General features: G+C 40.3%; 1 pseudogene; it reads left to right on the plus strand.

Moving 5' to 3' along the window:
• The first annotated feature begins 420 nt into the window (after positions 1–420).
• LOC113282678 lies at positions 421–6,135 on the plus strand (annotated as a pseudogene).
• The last annotated feature ends 939 nt before the right edge of the window (positions 6,136–7,074 follow it).

The following is a 7,074-nucleotide window of genomic DNA, read 5'->3' on the forward strand; positions in this document are numbered from 1 at the left end:
CGGACCTGAAGGCTACGCCCCACACCAGGCGTACATTTAGTTTACGCCCCACACCAGGCGTGTTTTTAATGTCCGCGCCATTTTTTCTTTTTTCAATTTTGTATGGGGCGGACGTTTACACCTCCGCCCCATAAGATTACTTTGACTCTTTAGTGGGACGGGCGGAGATTTAATCGTCCGCCCCAATTTTTTCTTTCTTTTTTTTTTTTTTTAAAACAACGGGCGGATACACAGTGTTACGCTCGATCAAATTTAGTCTTCCACCGTAGCGTCACATACCAGACTAAACTCAAATTTAGTCGTTTTTTTTGGTCTTTGATCTTTGGTTATACTCGCACCACTGCAGTTGCTCTTAGAACTACAAGCTTCTACATTCTTCTGTTCGTCTTCCTTAAACCTCTGTTCTTCCTAAAACAATTCTAACCCCTTCCCCAATATATTTGCTGAAAAATCTAATTCAATCCCAGTTTGCATAACCGTTTGATTCACAGAATAGAATGATGGTGACCCGAGCAGCTAAACTCGCAAGATCAGCACTTGCTGCGAGAAAAACCCTTAATTCATCATCAGCATCGTACTATAATTCCCTTTGTCGTCGCAGCAGCAGTCAAATTCTGAATTCCAGTATAATAGAGAATCCTAATACTCGTGATATTATTTCTTCTTCACCAATCAAGGGAGCTAACAATGGAGTGATTTCATCGTCAATCAACTCTTTTAGCTATTTACAACAACAACAAAGACGCCATTTTCATTCTTCAAATCCTTCTTATTCTCCTTCTGCTTCTTCTGGAGAGGTTCGATTTTGATTTTTGATTCTTTATAGAGTATAAAAGAGCAATTTTTTTGTGAAGAGAATTTTGAATTGTTTGAATTATGATCATGTTCGTATTGAACCCTATTGGTTTATATGCTCTATTTTTTAAATTACAATTGTGTGTTCCTGCAAAAATGTTTGGAGGATTTAGAATAATACATTTCGTGTTTGAAAAGCAATGGATGCTTAAGCCTTCCAACCAAGGCTAAAAAGGTGTTTAATGTGCTATTAGGAAATGTAGAAAGCCAGTAGATTGCAAGGAACTCAATCATACACATTTTCAGTATGCTGATTGTGCCTGTTATAGTAGGATGTCATCATTGTCTAGTAGTCCACTCCAGTCTGAAGTTTTGTTTTGTTGCTCATGCCACTATATGCTTCTTAACAGGTAACTCCGTCTGATTTTACTGAGATGGCTTGGGAGGGAGTTGTTGGTGCTGTAGAAGCAGCAAGGCTTAGCAAGCAGCAAATTGTGAGTCCGAACATTTGATGAAAGCGCTTCTGGAGCAGAAGGATGGATTGGCTCGAAGAATATTCACAAAGGCTGGTGTTGACAATTCATCCGTGTTACAAGCTACAGACGAATTCATTAGTCGACAACCTCAGGTATTATGTTACCTACACATGAATGGAATCGTGTAATTTTTTACGGTTAATATCTGTTTAACAAATTGATTTAATGTGGTTAGGTGGAAGGTGGCAGTAGCGGACCTGTAATTGGGCCACATTTTCAGTCTCTATTGGATAATGCTAGAAGGCATAAGAAAGAATTTGGGGATGATTTCTTGTCTGTGGAGCACTTTCTGCTCGCATTCAGGGATGATAAACGGTTTGGCAAGCAGTTATTCAAGGATCTTCAACTTGGTGAGAATGAATTGAAGGAGGCAATCAAAGGAGTTAGAGGAAACCAGAGAGTTACTGATAAGAGTATGAACATTCTCTCCTCTTTTATATGTTCATTTATTTGTCTTTGACAAGGTGTGTTGCAGAAACACCCACCATGGGTATTGTTCTCAGTTATTGCTAGATTGCACATTTTGAGCTGCTTTTGTTGCATGTACCCTCATATGTGTTATCTTCTTACTGTAGATCCCGAAGGAAAGTTCGAGGCTCTAGATAAGTATGGGAATGACCTAACAGAACTGGCCAGGCGAGGTAAACTCGATCCTGTTATAGGCCGAGATGATGAGATAAGGCGTTGCATCCAGATATTATCTAGAAGAACAAAAAATAATCCTGTTATTATTGGTGAGCCTGGGGTAGGCAAAACTGCAATAGCTGAAGGGTATGTCTCTCAACTTTCTTGTGTTTGAATTTTCATAGCATCTTTGAATTTCTCCCCTTAGGTTGAATACTGCACAAAACGTTGATAACCTCATTTACTATGTTTTGGTGTTTTGACCATCATTTACTTGTACCAAATGCTTTTTATAACCTCGAGTCTGGTCAAGTTTGTTGCCTGGTCGATCCTATCGTTTATCTTCTATTAGTAACTCTCATTCCATTCTAATTGAACCATCGTAATTGATATGTTAACTATGTAAGCCAAAAAGTAGTTGGGACAAGTTAGGATCGTTGGCTAAGGAAGTGCGGTTTCTTTCCATGATTAGTCCAATAGGCATCAGGATCCATTGATTCTATTCATAATGGTTCTTTTTTGCTTTTGGCAGGCTAGCCCAAAGAATTGTGCGAGGGGATGTTCCTGAACCCTTACTGAACAAGAAGGTCACTATTTGTAACTTTTCTTCAGATCTTTTCAGTCACTTTTGCAGTCACATTCCTCAGAATAGTAGAGTATAGTAGGATTAGTGCAGTTCTAAGTTGTGAATTATTGGAGCATATCAATCTGTATATATTGCCGGGTGAAACAAAAAGATGCACCAGTAAGCGAGTGTATTATTCATTCAAACTCATTTAACATTGGACCTTTCTATATCTTATTCTTCAGCTAATATCATTGGACATGGGCTCTTTGATTGCTGGTGTGAAATTCCGTGGAGAATTTGAGGACAGGCTGAAAGCTGTCCTGAAGGAAGTCACTGCTTCCAATGGGCAGATCCACACTGTTGTTGGTGCAGGTTTGTGCTCTATTTACAGTTGTGTCTCAGCGGGTTTATCTGTTGATTTTTTTGTGTGACTTGATTATGTTCGTAGAAGTGTGATTTGATTAAAAAAAAATGCTGCAGCACCCGTAGAAGCATATTGTACATGCTGGTCCCATATGATTCCTTCCTAAAATAATATCCTATTCCGCAGTCAGTTCGCGTCTTTCTAAATGATATATATGGATTAATAAGATTGACATCCAAAAAATCAATCTATCCTAGATTGATAGCTGGGTGGTCTCTCTTTATCCTCCTTTGAATATATTACCATTTCTGATGAACTCCTGCTTACTTCTTATAAGAACTTACAACATTGTAGGGGCTGCTGGTGGAGCAATGGATGCTGGCAACTTGTTGAAACCCATGCTTGGTAGAGGTGAACTGCGTTGTATAGGAGCGACAACATTGAACGAATACAGGAAATATATCGAAAAAGATCCTGCTCTTGAGCGCAGGTTCCAGCAGGTATTCTGTGGTCAACCATCCGTGGAAGATACGATATCCATTCTTCGTGGACTACGTGAACGTTACGAGCTGCATCATGGTGTCAAAATATCAGATAGTGCCCTTGTTTCAGCTGCTATTCTTGCTGACCGTTACATAACCGAACGGTTTTTGCCTGATAAAGGTACATAAACCTGATAATGGAAATCTCTCTCAGTAAACACAAATGAAAAAGAGGATAAGAAGCAGAAAACTTGAAAAAAGAGAGAATATTAAAAATGCCTGTGCACCGGTATTTAATTTTACATTGCAGAAACTGGTGTAACAACGCCGATTGTCTAAAGGTTTTATGCATGGTTTCTTCCCGCCATTGGTATCGATACTCGTTTGTTAATGAGTCTAATTTTTCTTTTTGTTCTATTGTTTGCAGCCATCGATCTTGTTGATGAAGCAGCTGCGAAGTTGAAAATGGAGATCACCTCAAAGCCCACTGAATTGGATGAAATAGATAGAGCCGTCCTGAAGTTAGAGATGGAGAAACTATCTCTGAAAAATGATACTGATAAAGCATCTAAAGAGCGGCTAAGCAAGCTGGAAAATGATCTTTCAATGCTGAAAGAGAAGCAGAAAGAACTGGCAAACCACTGGGAACATGAGAAGTCTTTAATGACCAGAATTCGATCAATTAAGGAGGAGGTAAGACTTCTTGCGGCATGGTGTAGATCACAGTTTCTTTGTATTCGATCTCTCACTGATGATTTACCAAAAAAAAAAATCTCTCACTGATCCGATGCTTTCCTTATATAGGTTGATAGGGTTAACCTAGAGATGGAGGCGGCTGAACGTGAGTACGACTTGAATCGTGCCGCAGAACTCAAGTATGGGACCCTAATATCTCTCCAGCAGCAGTTACAAGATGCTGAGAAAAAACTTGCCGAGTTCCAGAGTTCTGGTAATTCTATGCTTCGAGAAGAAGTCTCAGACCTTGATATTGCGGAAATTGTTTGCAAATGGACTGGCATCCCTCTGTCAAACCTACAACAGTCTGAAACGGACAAACTAGTGTTGCTAGAACAGGTTCTCCACAAAAGGGTAATTGGACAAGATATTGCGGTGAAGTCGGTGGCTGATGCTATCAGGCGCTCAAGGGCGGGACTTTCAGATCCAAATCGACCTATAGCAAGCTTCATGTTCATGGGCCCTACCGGTGTTGGTAAGACCGAGCTTGCTAAAGCTCTTGCAAGTTACCTTTTCAACACCGAGACCGCTCTTGTAAGAATCGACATGAGCGAGTACATGGAAGAACACTCTGTATCACGATTGGTTGGTGCCCCACCTGGCTACGTTGGTTATGAAGAAGGTGGTCAGCTAACCGAAGTTGTTCGTCGAAGACCGTATTCTGTTGTCCTGTTTGATGAGCTTGAGAAGGCACATCATGATGTTTTCAACATTCTGTTACAGCTGTTGGATGATGGAAGAATAACTGATTCGCAGGGTAGGACAGTAAGTTTTACCAACTGTGTGGTGATAATGACATCAAATATTGGGTCTCATTTTATCCTAGATACTCTCCGGAACACAAAGGACAGTAAGGATGCTGTGTACGACTTGATGAAGAGGCAGGTTGTAGAGGTGGCTAGACAAACATTCCGCCCAGAGTTCATGAACCGGATTGACGAGTACATTGTTTTCCAGCCGCTCGACTCCAAAGAAATCAACCGGATTGTGGAGATACAGGTAATGGTTCCTTCTTCAAAAAGGGAGTACTAACTTCATAGATTCAATATTTGGGTTCTCATTTATAGTTTCTGGGGGTGTAATTGCTCGTTATTTAGGAACCGGACCGACTCATCACTAGTAATTAGAACTCTTTAGTACTACAATTGGTTATGGTGCTAATGAAATGGGGAATGGTGTCTAGATACTGTTTCTCACTCAACTTTCTTTAGGCTTGATTTTTTTTTTTTTTTTTTTTTTTTTTTTTTGCACATAATTACTGTATTTCAATTTACCTGTTGCAGCTGAACCGATTAAAGGACAGACTCAATCAGAAAAAGATTCAACTCCATTACACGCAGCAAGCGGTTGATCTGCTAGGTGTTTTGGGTTTTGATCCCAACTATGGAGCACGGCCAGTAAAGAGAGTGATTCAGCAGATGGTGGAGAATGAAGTGGCTCTGGGTGTTTTGAGGGGAGATTTCAAAGAAGACGACACGGTACTCGTTGATGCAAATGCCGATCCCAAAGATCCTTCACAGAACAGGCTGGTCGTAAAAAAACTTGAATTTTCTCCCGCGGATGTCATGGTATCCCACCAGTAACAGACTCCTGAGGTGGTGGGGTATTACACAGTGTTGTTTAATGAACTGAAGAAGCACATAATGGCTGATCCTAAGAGCATGCTAGAGAAAACAATGCAGAAACAGCTGGATGGATACTGTAGGAATAAGTGGCACGAGCAGCGTGCTAACCTCAGCCGCTGCAGTCCTACTCTTTGGCTCTCGCCATATCTCAGACCTTCTAGTTTAAGCCTAGGGGAATAATAGGTGCGTGCTAACTTTTATCTACTAGGTTAAACTGGTTGTCGAACAGAAATTTCAAATCATCATGAACAGCTGTTGGTTGGTTGAATTGATCTTCTGTACTAGATTTCTACTTTGTTTCTTAATATGTACAAAGACTCTTTTACAAATAGTAGCCTCCTGATACTCCATCCATTCTATTGTCTACAGGGTCTGTTGAATGTTGAGTGACCACATTGAAATTAAATTACTCATCCATTCTATAGTACAAAACCAAAGAAGCAATTTCTGTTTTTACTGCCTCTGTATGTTTGTTGCTTTTTCTTTTTCTAAAACCTCTTTGGAGGAGGAAAGGATAACAATAATTTCACTTGGTTTGTAGTTCCATTTTTCACGTTTTAAAAGGAAAAGAATGAAGAAAGAAAAAGCATTTGGAACGAGGCTACTGCTTACGTCTTCTTCATGGACAAGATCATCGATTCCGCCAAGGATGTCATCTCCTCCTCCTCTCTAGTGGAATAATAAAGAATGCCATTGGGAGTGACAAGGAAGTTGCAAAGCTGTTCAACGAGTTGGCCAAAGATGTGACTCTCGATCCTGACGGTTGTCTAGAGACGGTGCACATGAATGTGAGCGACTACTGCAAGAAGAAGTGGAATGCATGGCGTGCTAACCTCATTCATACCTACTTTAGGAACCCGTGGGCCATTCTCGCGGCTCTTTTCCTGATGACACTCACCATTGCCCAGACGATATACACCATATTACCTTACTACCGTATAAATCCGACGACAGTGATTCTGCCCAAGTACCACTGCCTTCTAAATTTCTAATCCTCCTCCATCCCGTCACAAGCCATTTTCTCTCTTATTCCAGTTACGAAAATTTCCCTTTTGTGTGTGATTTACCCAGTTTCTAGTTAGCTTCTTGATTTTAATTTTATCATTTGCGATTTGCTTTAATTATAATGGTATTGAATTCTTGTTTTAAGAAAGAAAAAACGTTACATGTTTTCCCGCGATCAATCCAAAATGTTCATGTTTCCCTATCCACTTCGGCCGCAAAGAGTGTGTATGCTCGTACTTTGCAGCCATGGTGAAATCTATCGACCACTCACAAGTAGAATGACAGTACCCGAAACCATTAGGTACAATATTTATTTCGAGTAGTAACTCAGGTCTTCCAT

Source organism: Papaver somniferum, chromosome 5, assembly GCF_003573695.1.
Source record: "Papaver somniferum cultivar HN1 chromosome 5, ASM357369v1, whole genome shotgun sequence".
Classification (NCBI taxonomy): Eukaryota; Viridiplantae; Streptophyta; class Magnoliopsida; order Ranunculales; family Papaveraceae; genus Papaver; species Papaver somniferum.